Genomic DNA, 17,193 nt, shown 5'->3' with positions numbered 1-17,193 from the left:
TGAAGAAGTGTTTCTTAACTTCTCTCCTGAATGGCCTGGCTCTGATTTTAAGGTTATGTCCCCTTGTCCTAGACTCCCCCACCAGCGGAAAAAGTTTCTTTCTATCTACCCTAACAATTCCTTTCAAAGTCACTATGGAATCACTGTTTTAGCTGCTTTTCTGCACCAGTTAAAATGAAATGATACTGTATATAGCAGTATGAGAAACTGAAGACAACCTCCATTGTCCTTCAATTAAAATTGAAAATGGAGATGCATGTACACTTCCAGAGTGCTAAATAATTAATTTCTTTAGGCTTCCTAAATCCACTAAGCCCTTACATAAGCAGAGAGTGTTAGTTCCCTGTTTGAATCACATAGCATACTTGCAACATTTAATCAAGCAAACATGAATAAATACTACTCAGTTCCAGCACTTTATTTGGTCAGTTCTATCCCTTTCTCTCAAAAGATGCAAATGTTTGTGGCAAGATGCCACACACAATGGCTGCCCTCCTAAAGTTGGCCATTATTCACGAGTCCAATGAATGTTGAGACTATTTGACTTGAGAACGTGTTGTGATTCCTTCTAACCAGAGTGTCACATATGCATTTTCCAGTAAAGATCATAGAATAGCAAATCAGGGGCAGCAATCTTGGTTGATCTAGCCCAAAGAGTACCAAGGCCAATTGCAGCACCCTTTGAGAGCAGCAGAGGCCATGAATCAAAGCTGGGAATTCTACTCTGAACGTTTTGGTATCAACAGACAATGTATTTAGGCATATGGGAGGATAAGTTTATTTCATGTAGAACAAATATTCACAATGCATTTTAAAAATGTTAATATGTACAGAAAACACTTCCTGAGCTCAAGGTATTGAGCTAAATTATGCTACAGCCCAACATGGACATAGCCCAGATTTTCCTAAATATATCTGGAAGCCAAAGAAAGAGTTAAAGCTCAGTCATTTCACTTGTGTATTTCCAGCATTGTTTGTGTTTTATTTCAATTTCAATCTCCAGCATTTGCTTCAAAAAATGTTCTGAATAAAAACAAAGTTTTGATCTTGACAAAAATAATTTGCCCAGCATCATTAGTTACCACGTGCTGAAATTGCTGAATTATAGTGTGGCTGGAGATCCTAACCACATATAAACTGCTCTGCATGTGTGTTTTTAAAATATGATAAATCTCAAGACACATTCAGGTTATAGCAAGCTTGTCAGGTGTCCAGCGAATGCCACCATTGCAAATTTTTGCCTAGAGCGAAGACTGAAAGACTTCCCCAAAAAGCTCCTCCATTCCCCATGTACTTACTTTTTATCTCCAATATCAACACTTGAAACTACATAAATTTGGAAATCAATATTTTACTGATCATACACTGAACAGCAATTTACCCACTGACAAAATTACAACAGATATGTAATTGCTCATTACAGTGAAATTTTTGTTATCTGTACGCCAATTATCCAGTTCCCAACTTTCAGCCAGAACTTTTCTGGGATAAAGCGTTGTACAAGACACTGCCTCATTACCTTCTGCATAACATAAATCTACCACACAGCCCAGTTATTTGTTTTGTATTTGCCTTCATTTCTGTGCCTAGGATATTACTATAACATGCGTGCAAGACTAAAATTTGTGGACTCTTGATTATCTTCCAATTTCTACTCTGTTTGGGAGAGGGCTTTCCATTATGGCAGATAACAGAGGTTCCAAATGTATTTACAAGATCTAAGGCAATGCCACACAAAGGTGCACTAATACACGCCACCAGAGTGTGATGGGATACAGCTTCAATCCCTCTTGGAGTTTCCCAAATAAAAAGAGGAAAATTATCCTTGGGCAACCTTTCAGTTTGCAATGCTAGACTCAGGGATACTGGACATGAGAAAAGAAATTGAGGACACTAGAGTATCATTTTTATTTTTTTGCATTTACCATGTGGAAGCATCTTGAAGTGAGCAGGCAAACATATTGGAACTGAGCAAAGATGAACCATGGCAAGTCAACAAGTCCAATTTGTCTAGGCTCGGGTTTTCTCACCAACTTTTTAAAACTTATCATAGACCAGCAGCAGGTGTGACTCAGGACACCAGAGGATGGAAATCATAACAGATGATAGCAAGTATCCAGAACTGGTCAACTCATAACTAATATACACACAAATGCATCAGAATTTTGCTATGAGTCAGCACTCATTATCTTGACACCAATGTAGAATCATAGAATTATACAGTATAGGAGGAGGCAATTTGGCCTATCATGCCTGTGCCGGCTCTTTGAAAGAGCTATCCAATTAGTCCCACATCCCTGCTCTTTCCCAATTGTCCTGCAAATTTTTCCCCTTCAAGTATTTATCCAATTCCCTTTTGAAAGTTGCTATTGAATTTGCTTCCACCACCCTTTCAGATTATAACAAATCGCTGCATGAACATTTTTTCCTCACGTCACCTCTGGTTCTTTTGCCAAATACCTTAAATCTGTCTTCTGCCAACTGACCCTTCTGCCACTGCAAACAGTTTCTCTTTATTTACTCCATCAAAACTCATGATTTTGAATACCTCTACCAAAACTCCCCTTAACCTTCTCTGCTCTAAGGAGAACCCCAGCTTCTCCAGTCTCTCCACGTAATTGAAGTCCCTCATCCCTGGTATCATTCTAGTAAATCTCTTCTGCACCCTCTCCAAGGCCATGACATCCTTATCATAGTAGGTATAGCACAGGAGGCGGCCATTCAGCTCATCGTGCCTGTGCCAGCTCTTTTTTCCTAAACTGTGGTGCCCAGAATTGGACGCAATACTATGCCCGGGGCCGAACTGGTGTTTCATAAAGGTTTAGCATAACTTCCTTGCTTTTGTACTCTATGCCTCTATTTATAATGCCACGGATCCTGTATGCTTTTTTAAACAGCCTTCTCAACTTGTCCTGCCACCTTCAAAGATTTGTGTACATACACCCCCAGGTCTTGGTCCCTGTACCTCCTTTAAAATTGTACCATTTAGCTTATATTGCCCCTCCTCATTCTTCCTACCAAAATGTATCACTTCACATTTCATGTTTTTCATCTGCCACGTGTCTGCCCATTTCACCAATCTGTCTATTTCCTCCTGAAGTCTGTTACTATCCTCATCGTTTGCTACATTTCCTTGTTTCATGTCCTCTGCAGACTTTGAATTGTGCCCTGTATACATACACCCCTCCCGTCTGAAAAATAACCATTCACTGCTACTCTCTGCTTTCTGTCCCTTAGCCAATTTCATATCCATGCTGCCACTGTCCCTTTAATTCCCTGGGCGCCAGTTTTGCTAACAAGTCTATTATGTGGTACTTCATCAATCACCTTTTGAAAGTCCATATACATATCAAGCACAATTTGCCTTTAACAAATCCATGCTGGCTTCCATTTATTGACCCATAATTTTCAAAGTACCAATTAATTTCATTCCTGATTATTGTCTGTAAAAGTTTCCCCACCACTGATGTTGGACTGACTGGCCTGTAGTTGCTAGGTTTATCCCTCTCCCCTTTTTTGAACAGGGGTGTTACATTTGCAATCCTCTAGTCCTCTGGCACCACTCCCATATCTAGTGAGGATTGGAAGATTGTGGCAAGAGCCTCCACAATTTCCACCCTTACTTCTCTCAGCAACCTAGGATGCATCCCATCCGGACCAGGTGACTTATCTACTTTGAATACTATCAACCAAGTACCTCCTATCTATTTTTATCCTATCCAATATCTCTACTACCTCCTCCTTTACTGTGATATTGGCAACATCCTCTTCTTTCACGAAAGTACTCATTTTGTATCTCAGCCATGCCCTCTGCCTCCACAAATCAAAGGTTACAGCACAGAAGGAGGCCATTTGGCCCATCAAGTGCACGCTTTTTTGGGTCCCTATTCGGCCCCACCCTTCCTCTGATTATCCTTTTACTATTTATAGGTTTACAAAAGACTTTTAGGTTCCTTTTAATGTGAGTCACTAATCTAGTCTCATACTGTGCGAGAGCCTTAACCACACGGACTGCAGCGGTTCAAGGCGGCGGCTCACCACCACCTTCTCAAGGGCGATTAGGGATGGGCAATAAATGCTGGCCTTGCCAGCGATGCCCACATCCCATGAACAAATTTAAAAAAAACTCTGCCCCTCTTATTTTCTTTCTCAGTTCTCCTCTGTACTTTCTATATTTGGTGTGGTTTTCTACTGTATTAACAACCAGACATTAGTCACAAGCCTCCTTTTTCTGTTTCATTTTAATCTCTATCTTTATCCATCCAGGGAGCTTTGAATGCCCTTCCTTTCCTCCTTGTGGGAATGTGTCTAGTCTGTGCCCAAACTATCTCCTCTTTGAAAGCCTCCCATTGCTCAATTACTGTTTTGTCTGCCAATCTTTGATTCCAATCCACTTGAGCCAGATTCCTTTTCAACTCAATCCTCCAGTTAAGTATTTTCACACCTGAATATTCTTTGTTCTTTTCTATAACTACTCTAAACTTGATATTATGATCACCGTTTCCCAAATGCTCCCCCAATGAAACATGCTCCACTTGCCATAAAATTGTAATAAAAGTTTTTTTGGAAATAATTTACTGGATTATTACTGGATGACAAAATAAAAATGGATTTCTATACTCTTTCTTGCCTCCTTCTTTGTACTTCTGATGGACACAGCAAAATTGATGTACTGAACATGCTGCTGTACAGAATGAAGGGAAATCAGCTTAAATGCTTGCAATTACCCACAGCAAGCTCAGGGTTACCAATGGGTAACCAGGGAACACACTGAACGGAGATTTTTCTCCATAAAAAACAATTAAGCCCTCAAGAAACTATTTGAAGAGCATAGCAACATTTGTGGAGAAGAACTTAAAAATATTGGACTAGTTACAACATATATTGTTTTACATACTATAATGGCTGCTAAGTGCTACAATTGATATCCAGACCGTGGGCCATTAGGGTCAGGAGTGGGGGAAAAACTAAGATGCTACCGCTCCCAAATGCTATCCAGTGACCAAACTAGAAAGCTCCTGCCTTGCACAACCTGATACAACCAATAGCACTGTACATCCCAATAGCACTGTACATCAAGGGCAAATTGATCATACTTGCAAATATAAAAATTGGAACACACATGCAATCTATTAATGAAGTTATATAAAGTTTAACAGGGGCAAAGTATGTGTGCAGCAAGAGAGAACAGGATCTAATTATTCTATGACACCCTCTATTCACCGCCTAAGCTCTCTCATGGCAAATGGCCATTTGGGCTAGGTATCGGGGGATTAATGGGACCCAAAAGAACTGGACCCTGAGCATCTTCAAAAGAAGAGAAAATTGAGCGGGGGGTGGGGGGGGGCGAAATAAAAGTTACAAAAATCTAGTTCGAGAAAATTCTGGCGCATTTACACTATTTAAAAAAACTCACCTCCCAAGGTACTACTAACAACAAATTGCATTTAGATAGCCTTTAACATAGTAAAACATCCCAATAGCACTGTACATCAAGGGTAAATTGATCATACTTGCAAATATAAAAATTGGAACACACATGCAATCCATTAATGAAGTTATATAAAGTTTAACAGGGGCAAAGTTTCACTGGGAAATTTCTGGATACATAATACAGATATAACTAACATGCACAACATCCATCATCTTGTTTCATACAGAAAGCACATTCCGGGTGGGGGGGGGGGAAATGAACATACACATTCCAGCCAAGCTCTGCATTCAGAGTGCATACAGGGAGCTGCTATTTGTTCTGTTCATTAGATAATCATCTTGATTGTGGTCTATTGCCATTATTTTTCTCTACTAGTCCCTCACATGTCTAACAAATGCCCATTATTACTCGAATAAACACACTCAGCTGCCACCCATTAAGTCCCAGTATAGTACATCTAACATTCAATTAATTTCAATAATCAATAGATTAGACAGAGATGGGAATGATTGCCACTAACTTAATCTCATGACCCACAGTGTACTGCAATTTCAGTCAGCAGACCTAACCAGTCTAGGGTTGATTTCCAGGAAGAAAACCATGACCTGCTGGTGGTGTGAAAGCCTCCTCATGCCACATGACCATTAACTTCTGACAGTGACACAGCAAATTTTGACTATAACATTAAAGAAGGAACAAGTGATTCCAGCTTTCAGGCAGGTTATTTTACCGTACTGAATCCTGGAACCTGCATTCAAAACAGAACGATTTTATCTCACCATTTCATTAACCCCAGAAAGCTTGCAGCAGCGTTTCAGACATTTGTCTGTTCATTTTTTTTTTGGCTTCTTAACCCACTGATTTCATATTTACTTTTGGAGATTTAAAACTGGTTTTAAATTGCACCAGAGGCACCAGCTCCTGCCTTGCACAACCTGCTACAACCAAGAACAGGTCTTTCCAACTGCTGTCTCAGCAATATCTTGCATTTATATAGCACCTTTTAAAGATAGAACATCCAAAGGCAAATGGATATCAAGGCAAGAGAGATTAGAAGGGCTCACTGAAACTTTGGTTAACAAGGTGGGCTTTAAGAAAGGTCTTGAAAAAGATGAGGGAAGCAGAAATATACAGAGGCCAGAGTCAAACAAACAATACATTTTGGAGATGAGGGCTGGAGGTCAGAGATGGAAGGGAGGTAGCAAGGCCATAAAAAGGTATTTAAAGGACAGGAACAAGAATTTTCAGGCATTCTGGAGCCAAATGTAGGTTAACATGGATTGTTTGGTGGGGGTGATGCTCACCAAATCTCACTTGCCTGTTGAGATATGAAAAGCAGAATTTTGGATAAACTGGAGTTTATGGAGGATGGAAGATAAGAGCAAGGGCAACTTGGAGGGAGAAAAAAATCCGACATTGACAAAGGCAGTTTACTTTTGCATTGCAGGTGTAGCAACTTCAGGAGCCTCTGCCATTAGCATGAGTCCTAGCACAATATAAAAGCAGCCTAAACACACAACGTACACAGCATGTGAATTGACTACTAGTGCAATATATTTCAGTAGAGCCGAGAAAAGCACACTATGTCCAGTCAGATGCACAAGTTACCATGTGAAAATAGCTAACATTACATACAATGATTAAGGCACTACACAATGAATGTCTGAGGGATATCATCTAATTCATTCTTTTAAATTGCCCTCAAGCCCCCATTTGAACATTGGAAAATTCTAATATACTGTAGCACATGGTACAAGGAAACAGCATCTAATCCCTTTCCAACCTTATCCCAAAACAAGGATTCATCACACAATCTCACTGGAGCTGTCCAAAGAAAATGGACAGCATAAATCACTTTTAGCAGAAAAGCCATTTGTGGCCACCTTTAAGCTGTCTATTGAAAGGCAGGTAACTGTTCTACACTTTTAAAAACTCAATCTAATCTCAAATGAAGACAAATGTAATAAACAGTTCATTTTTTACACCAAACAAAACAAACTACTTTCCAAAACAGTAGTTATAAATTAATCAAAGTGGATTATTCTGTTTCTTACTTACTACAGGACATGTAGAAGCATTTCCTAACTTCACTCCTGCATGTTCTGGCTCTAAATGTTAGGCTATGTCCCCTAGTCCTAGTATTCAAGTATCGGAGACCTCCAAAAACAGTTACAAATGTCTCAGCACCAGAAGCAATAATCCAGCCACTAATCTGTAAATCCTGCATGGTCTCTTTAAATAGCACTGGTGGGGTCCTCCAGGCACTCTAAGACACATCCAGATGGTCAGGGTTAAGACTGTGTGTTGAATGATGACACCATTTTGGGACATATCACTTTAAATAAGCGTTGCACACTGATTGTAGCCATTTTCTCCCTACTTTACATGCTTCCAGCATTCCTTATCTGTGCCAACTCCTATACCAAGATGGCATCCAGCGCACATCACTCTGGAAACGTGTGCACGCAGCCAAGACGCCATCTTGGATGTCGCAGAGGCCGTGTGGCGCCGAAACAGGCGCTACACGGCCCAATTTTACACACACACTCATTACAAAGTTTGCCAATCAATTCACAGCATTTCATACTTTATTATGCTACCATGCCACTAAATTTGCAACACTGTACAGTACCTTTTCAACATTAGCTCAGCAAAAAATATGTACTGCGTAACCCATAAGTACATCCAACTATAACTACACAAGACTCATTAATTACATTTTTAAAATAATTGATCTACTCATATTTTGTACTGTGTATTGAAATGAGTGTTTCACCATAAATAAGCCTGTTTTGATAATTGCTACGCTGGTTAACTGCTAGTTATAATTTAGAAAATTTAAGCCAAATTCTTTAAACATCAATCTTTATATATTATGAGCTCCATGGATAAACATTACAATTATCAATTTGCTTTTTCCCTTTCTGTAAACATAATGCAATAAAAAAAACTTGCGACAACATTAGCTCAAACACCAATTGAGACATGGATTGAGTAGTAAATGTGTAGTTTACAGTGCCGTGCTTTGAAATGCCATCAAAAAACACGAACTGTTTGTTCACTAGATTTTCACAAGGTGTGGGTGGATTTGTTCATTCTATCACTGGCAAGAGCGCCACCTACTGGCTAAATTTGACATACACATACCACTCAAGTTAAGGTGCAAGTAGATTAATAAAACAAACCCATCATAGAATCAGATTGGCAATTAAGTATTAAAAACATTCTAATATAAATATACCTCTTGGCGAGTTAGATAGCCTATTAAAGATTCCACGATATCCTATTAAACTATGATTCCAAGTTAAAGAAAACATAAAAATGTTTATAATGTTATTAAGCAGGAAAAGCTGTTTGTTCCATTGCTTGTACTGCAAAACAGTTAGCTAAACATGGTAGGTCTTGATGTGTCACCTGGCTGCCAAAGGTTCCAGAGCCTCCAATTATACTCACGGGCCTGGAATTTCCTCCTTGGGCACAACATAGGAACAGGAGTAGGCCATTCAGCCCCGAGCCTGTTCCAGCATTCGATGAGATCATGGCGGATCTGTATCCTAACTCCATCCATCTGCCTTGGCTCCATATCCCCTAATACCCGTGGCTAGCAAAAAATCTATCGATCTCATTTAAAATTATTAATTGAGCTAGCATCTACTGCTTTTTGTGAGAAAGAGTTCCACACTTCTACCACCCTTTGAATGAAGAAGTGTTTGTTAATTTCTCTCCTGAATGGCCTGGTTCTGATTTTAAAGGTTATGTCTCCTTGTCCTGGACTCCATCAGCAGGGTAGATAGAGAGAAACTTTTTCTATCAAAATCCTAAAAACCTCAATCACGTCTCTTTGTAATTTTGTGCTCCCGTCTACACTATGCCACCAATCTTTGGGTCATCGGCAAAATTGGATGTATGGCTCGAGATACATCCCATGTTGCCCTCATTTTGCCAATGTCAAGATACACCCAAGTATCCTCCAAATCATTAGAATATGCCCAAACTTAAAGTCGGGGACTTGGCCAGTTTGGTGGGCAGAGATTCATTTGGACACAAGGTTCGATGGACAGACATAAAAGTTCAAGGAGACTTGAATGTATTATCCGTGTGACTATAACTCACTTATACCCAAAGTTTCACGATCTTTTAACCGTGTAATTGGTTTGCGCCCAGATTGTGGGTGTATCTGAGCACATATAGGGAGGAAACACCAGGCCACTATTTCAAAGTTATCAAAGTATTTCATCTTCTAAATGAACAAAGTTGTAGGAAATGAAGATAAATGCACTTGCAAGAAAATAAAAATAACTTCTCCCCCACATCAAGGCACCACCTCTGGGTAGGATACATGGATACCAGCTGCCCTACAGTACCTTCTCCGATAGTCATGCTTTGTGCACAAGTTGAGATGGTGAGTGCAGGCAGTCTATTTGACCACGCAAGGCATTACAATTAATCCCAATCCTGTCTTCATCTGACAGCCACACATTTTCCAGCAGGTTTTCTGGATAGTAGTAGTTAATGGCTTCCCTCCTTTGGCACAATACCCCAAGACTGTGGGTACACAACTGCCAAGAATTGAATCTGGGTTCTTCTGGTCTCCTATGATATACTGCTTCATCAGGCAGTGCCAGTGGTGAAGCAACACAAAAAGGTAATTTCTTACCTCCTCCTGCCAATGTGCTCCCTTTTCCTACACTCCTGAAGGAACTGACTCCTTGCTTGGGTACAGTTCCACAGGAGCCAGGCATCATCTAGTATTTTGCCCAAGAAGCTACCATTGATACATGAATTTAATATTAGAGTTCAGCAGTCTCTGCTATGGATAATAAAAACAGACAATGCTGGAAAAGCTCAGCAAGTGAGGCAGCATCTGTAGAGAAAAAAAAAGTTAACACTTCAGGTCGAAGACTGACGAAAGGTCTTCCAACCCGAAACGTTAACTCTGTTTCTTTCTCCACAGATGCTGTCTCACAGATATAGTGCACCCTCTTCTGGTTATGCTTACTGAAGGATACCAATCCATCTTTTCATGGTTAGAATGGTAGCAAGGAAGGTAGACATGCTCTAACTTACTCTGTGGCATAATCACAGGTAAAATAGGCATTATAAATCCTTGTGGAAGAACTAAAACATTAAGTGCCTTATTTCACAATGGTTAGGCATAGCTGAACTATTCTCATATTGGTTTACTAGCATGGTCAAGCCACCACTAAAATCACTGCTTTAATAACATTTATTTAAAATACTGACCTTATTAGCTGATCCAACTGGAACAATGCGTCTTCACTTTATGCTCCAACGGAAATAAATACTTCCTGAAAATGGCAAAAAAAGTTACTTAGTTTCTATCCATCACAGCAAGAATATTTTAAATTTAAAATCAAGTATAAGGGATAATTTAATCAAAAAGCAAAACCTCTCCCTATGCAGATAGAGAAATAAATAGAGAAATGAGATAGAGACTCCAATTTTTTTTTTCTCGTTGTCATTTCCTCAAGGTGGTAACTATAAAGAGGATTGATTGCAAAAGGAAGGCAGCAGCCCTTTATTAGTACCTTACCCAATTGAGAGAGTTCCCCCCCTCTTTGTAATTGGGCACTTTCCATAGGGCACCTTTGATACCTCACCTAAGCAGGCAATATTCATTTGACAGCAAGTTGTCAGCAGTCGATTATAAAACAGATCACCTGATGTCCATATGCACACACTTCCAGCAGGTGTCACTGGATAGTCATCAGGAGCAAGAACCCTGGCCCAACACCAATGGCCTAAATTAAATACCAGGCCAACTGCAGTGCCCTTTCTGCCTCAGGCAAGATTAGCTCAGTACAGGTTTGGGATAAACTCATCCACATTTGAGCTGCAATAGTGAAAATACTGCCATGCTATTCAACTATGCAGAGTATCACAATTAAACCAAACTCAAGCCTCATAATAACATACACAAACTTTTCAACAAGAGTCTCTGGATTGCAATCATACAACTTGCATTTTCAGAGCACCTTTAAAGTATTTTTAAAAATCCCACCGTGCTTCACAGAAGGTAATCATCCACAATTGACACCAATCCAAAAAGAGAGATATTGGGAGTTAGAACCCTGGCTCATTTTCCCTTCCCTAGTTCAAAAGGTGCCGAGTTCAACTGCAATCTTTGAAAATGCTACCCTAGCTAAAGTCAGCTAACTCAGCAAACTGCAGGAATCAAACTAAGGCCCTCGGGCTTTATGTTTAGTGCTAAACCTGAAAGTGGGCATCTTTGCCCACTAACCCATCAGGGGATCCAACTTCTAATTTTCAACAGATTATTTATTGGATCAATAAGCAGGAAATCTCCAAGTTGACTTATAACCAATTGCAGTAAACTCCAGCTTTGTCAGTGGGTTTTACAATCAAGAAAACATTTGTAATCACTATCTTTACATCTAGTGTTGTGCTAGAAAGAGATTTATCGCCACCGTGAGGCTAAAAAATGCATTACATTCAACACTGAAAACTTCTGCACTTTTCTGCATCGTTTTCTCCCCTCCTACGGCTTATTAATCATTTCTGCTCAAGCACAAGTTACCAAGCTTTGAGTACAAACTGGAGAAGATTTATGACAATATGACTCATTACATCCAAGTTCTATAAAATTTACTAGAAACTCCAAAAAATTTATAGGTTTGGCAACAATCCCATTTGGAGTACCTAGAACTGTAACAGTGCTAGGCAAGAACACAATTCAGTCAAGAACCCATACACATATTGGTAAACGAGAATATAGTGTTGGTCAGAAGACACTTTGATCAGCTCGGTCTTTACTTTTAAAAAAAATTACCTGTTGGGGGGACACCAAGTTGCCCCAGTGTCACCAGACGGGAACAAAAACTGTTTAGGCAAGTGCCCTAGGGAACCACAGTATAAAACAAAGGATCAGTTATACTTCTCCAAATGAAGTCAAAGTTGCCATTCCCCACTTTATTGTGGATGATTGCATAGACATCTTAGCTTTGATGAACTCAGCTCACCTTGCCCCTCACCAAAGCCTCTCAGCTGGTTATACTTTCCACCACCTACTCTGCCCAAACCATCAGTCATAGTGTGACCCTCCATCTTGGTCCCTCCCACTACTTCCCTGGCACCTTCTCCATGCAGCACCTCACCGTTGCCACCCTTCTGGCTACTACTTTAAAACTCTCATCTGCCAACCCTCAACAGCCAAGTTCCAAAGGTATCCTCTCAGCTTCCACACTAAGCGAATCCTTATCCTCCATCTCATTGCCCCTTTCCCCCACTCCCCTGAATGCACTACCCTCCTGCCCACCCTAAACCTCTCCCTCCGCATAAACTCTCCTATTCATATTCACGGCAATTTCCTTAACCATACCTTCGCCAATGGTTCCAATCTCTAATCACTTCCTTGTATTAGTCACTGTCCACATCCCCTATCCTCTTCATTCTGCAAACATCCTGGGGGTGGGGGGGTACTCGTCACTTAAGTGCACTTTCAAACTCTGAATTACCAAGCTTTTGGCTCTTCATTGGCTGTTGTTTTGCTCAACCACTAACTGATCACCTTTGATGCACTGGTCCCCAGCAAAAACTTTCCCAGTCACCCTTTCTGGTTGATCCCTGTAGGTCCAAGAGGCAAAGTCTTCAATATATCTGGCACACTACTGGCTTAACTATCCATTAACAGAACTGACTGGACCACATGAACCTCTATTGGGCCTCGTTCTTTGCCAAAACTATCCACTATTTTAGGATCACGCTGGAGTAAAGATAAACCCCACCCCTCCCCCTTTCTTTTCTCCACTACCAGCCATCACCTTAAATCCCTCTATCCTGCCCTCTCCACTCTGAACTTGAACAAGTGCTGGGAGCACATGGGCCTTTTGGTCAACAAGACGGAGACCAGTTGTCTCTGCTTCTTCCTTATCAAGCTAAAATCCACTCCCAATTTTTCCCACCATGTCCTCTATAGACTCACCTCATCCACAAGACTCACTCCTACTTCCTTGACCTCAGTCTCAACTGCTGACTGCCCAGCTTCCCTTTCTAGCTCCATGCTTGCCAACACTAAATGGCTCCCTCTGCCAAGCACTGTCATGCTCCCTTTCAAAACAGTCATCACACTCATCTTCAAAATACCAATCTTCAACACCTCTATCCTTACAAACTATTGCCCTAGCTCCAACTTCCCTTTCCTCTCCAAATTCCTTGAATAGAAGATCACCTCCAAGTCCATATGCCCCCCTAACTCCATTTAATTCTCCCCAATCAGGTTTCTGCCCTTCCACAGCACCAAAACAGCCCCAAAGTCACAGATGACATTCTCTGTGACTGGGACCACAGTGCATTACTCCTCTTAAATCATCGACCACACCATCCTCCTCTGATTGTTGAGCTGGACAGGACTAGCTTCAGTTGGTTCCACTCCTATCTGAGTGCAGTCAAGCAAAGGCTTCTCTTCTAAACAAGCTTCTGTTTGCATCACATTTTTTCTATAAATGCATGGACCCTGTCACAACCACTTGGCAATTTTAATTCAAAAAGGAAAAACAACTTGAGCTCCAACAGCTTCTCTGCAAGCACTCTACAAGCTCTTAAATATAATGATTTAGAATGTAACCGACTAACTTGCTTGGAGTTACAAAACTAATCAGCTATTCAGGTAGCGTCATACACAAGAGTGAAAGTCATGTAGTTTACACAGTCATCTAACTTCAGATTCATTTACCACTTTGCAGCACCATCACATATATACACTTTTATAAAAGTGGTGCATTGCATACATTGTTGACTAGCAAGGTCCCACAAACAATGAGATAAAATGACTAGAATGTTATTTTTTTAAAAATGTTGATTGAGGGATAATTATCGGCCTGTACACCAGGGAGAATTCCGGTTCTTCTTCGAAATAGTGCCCTGGGATCTTTTAAGTCTACCCAAAGGCGCAGACGGGATCTCGGTTTTATGTCTTATCTGAAAGACGGCAGCTCCAACAGTACAGCACTCCTTCAGCACTGCAGCGGTGGGTTGTGGAATAGTTGGGTGGGATTCCAAGGTCTGGGAATAATAGGTCAGTGGTGGAATGGGGGCTTTGAGTTAAAGCAGCACTGGGAGGGAGGCAATGGAGTGTGAAGTGCACATCTGGGAGGATAATCAGGATGGGATCCAGGATGGCTGGAGTCAGAGAGCTGCAGTCATAGAATGGGCAAGCATGTGTTTGAGTTTGAGGTGCTGGGAAAATTTCCAGGGGGAAAGGGGGTGGCTGCAGAGTCTACTAGTACTTGGGAAGAGGGTACCAGGATATGTTTCAACTGGAGCACTGAAATACAGCAGGAGGCAATATGGGAGCATAGCCACTAGTACTTTGCTTGGGGCATGGGAAGCAGAGAGGAGAGAAATGGGTATTCGCGGTAGCAGGAGCGAAATGTGGTAGATTTGGGGCGGGGAGGGGAAGGGGAGGAGAAGAAAGGAACATAATCTATAAACAGATGCAAAAGATCTCATGGCAATAATAGAATGGCATTCTCCCAGTGCCCTGCCAATATTTTTCACATCTGCCCTCAAGATACAACACCAGCAAAAGCAGGTTAATTAGTTATTTATTTCATTTGCTGTTATTGACCTTGCTGTGTGCAAGGTTAAAATGCCTACACTTCAAAATAATGAATTGTGAAGCTTTTTGGGATGTCCTGAGGACACAAAAATGAACTATGGAAATGCAAGCTCTTTGGAAGTAAAACAAGGAAGCAAGTACAACAGTGTATGCAGACACAGAAGAATAATTAAGATTGGGAGATGTTAGAAAAGCAGCTTGGAAGCTGGTGAGTTGTTTCACTCAACAATGCAATGAACCTTACACTTAGATTGAGTACATGTAGAATTTTCCTGGGCAAACAATCGTACTGACAACAAAAATAACATGGACGCATCATCAAAACAGGGGAGGGATGACAAAGGAATTCAAGAACACATTTGAATTTTTTTTAAAAAGGGCTTTAAAAATCTTAACTGCTCGACGAGAAGCGTCTTCTGCCAATAGATGGTGCCATCACACAAGAAAAGCAGCGCAGGCTTCATTTTAGACAACGCATAGTCTTAAAAATCATCATACATTGCAACATTGTGCCCCTGTCACAGGTAAATTCCCACTGCCATAACAAAAATTAGAATAAAAGGTAGCTCTTATTCTACTGGTGCAAAAATGAATTTCATTTTCAAGCCTCAAGTCAAGCCAAAAGATGCAGTACTTAGTTCTCACCACTTTAGGGAACTAGAGATATGTGTACAGGCCAAAACAGAACTACAATACACCAGGATTCATACAATAAATGGAAACTATGCTTGGAAAACTCCATTCAGCAACTCTCAGGAGGGAAGCAAAACTAATTTATACGAACCAATGCAGTTTTCTCTTGGTTAGCTAATGCCACAAATGCGGCTCCACTTGAATTTCATACCCATCTCTCCACAAGGTCTCATAAGAATTAACAGTTGCATTTTTTAAACAACTGCTTCAGCTCAGGCTCAATTAACACTCAGGATGAGCAGACAGCCCGATCTCAATCCCATTCTGGAACTCTTGTAAACAATTTTACAACACCAAGTTATAGTCCAGCAATTTTATTTTAAATTCACAAGCTTTCTCCTCGAGGCTTCCTCCTTCGTCAGGTAAATGTAATTCTGTAATTCTGGAGCTCGGCCATGAAGTTCACTTTTCACATTGTCTCAGGAATTTTCCTCCTTGATGTGCACTTGGTTCCTCCTCCTTTTGACAGCATTTCATAGAGCAGATACACATTCCATGCAAGGAATTGCACAAATGACTGCCATTTTTCACAGCCAAGGCAATACAAGTTAGACTTGCAAACTGAGCCACTCCATCCTAGCACATCAAAACCATGCACAAAAATGCTCACAACTTAATTGCGCATATCATAGTCAACTAGCAGGCTTGAGTGAACAATTTTATCCAGACAGCAACATGCCACTATCTCAAATGCCAGTTATAATCAGCAATTTTCCCAAGAGTAAATGAGAACCCTCATGTTTTCCACCTATAGAATAATCAAATTACTGAAAATTGGATTTATTTATTCTCAACACAAGGAAAACTAAAGCTGCTCTACTCCAATTTCTCAGAACTGATCAACAATCACCACCATCTGTCTAGTTTCAGAGATTTCCAGTTCTTCACTAAAATCCACACGGCTTTCATTTATACCAAAGTGTTTTGGAAACATGGCACTTGAAAATTTTATACCAATTGGATTTTTCAGATAACACTGCAACTGGCACAGCAAGTAGCAGTCCAGTTTAATATATTTACAGAATTTTATAGCACAGGAGGCAGCCATTTGGTCTATCATATCTGTGCCAATTTTCCAAAAGCTATCCATTTATTCTCATTTCCCTGCCCTTACCCAAAACTTTTTCTTTCCTTTTTACAATATTTGTGGCTTTTAAAATCAATTTTACATTTGGAATATTTATTGAAAAAAGATTCCAATGGAAACATTGAAACTATTTTGTCACAAATACTAATGGGGTGGGGGGGGGGGGGGGGGAAGTCCACTATGGGGGCAGAACAGACTTCACACTCCTTCCAAAAGCACAATGATATAAACCCAACATCTAACGAATGCTAGGATACAGGTCGGACAAGATCCAAAATCATCCTAATTTAGCAAGAGGAAAATCAACAGGTCAAGAACTTTTGAAATAAGCTAATAAAAGTTACAAAATAATGACTGAAGCTGAAAGGTCATCTGTTAATC

The 17,193-nt window shown here is 40.5% G+C and overlaps 1 protein-coding gene across 30 annotated transcripts in view; it reads right to left on the bottom strand.

The window, feature by feature from the left end:
- Positions 1-17,193, bottom strand: part of LOC137299590 (guanine nucleotide-binding protein G(I)/G(S)/G(O) subunit gamma-7) — a 250,750-nt gene that overhangs the window by 224,344 nt on the left and 9,213 nt on the right. For 28 of the 30 annotated variants that reach the window (XR_010957955.1, XR_010957951.1, XR_010957956.1 and 25 more), the window contains exon 2: positions 10,679-10,743. The exons of the other annotated variants lie outside the window; for them this stretch is intronic. The gene's annotated coding sequence lies outside the window, so the exon portion shown is untranslated. The remainder of the gene's footprint in view (positions 1-10,678; positions 10,744-17,193) is intronic. 30 annotated transcript variants of the gene reach the window in all.

The sequence above is a fragment of the Heptranchias perlo genome, chromosome 29, assembly GCF_035084215.1.
Source record: "Heptranchias perlo isolate sHepPer1 chromosome 29, sHepPer1.hap1, whole genome shotgun sequence".
In the NCBI taxonomy this organism is placed as follows: Eukaryota; Metazoa; Chordata; class Chondrichthyes; order Hexanchiformes; family Hexanchidae; genus Heptranchias; species Heptranchias perlo.
The sequence above is the reverse complement of the archived record's forward strand: the minus strand, read 5'-3'. Positions and strand labels throughout refer to the sequence as shown.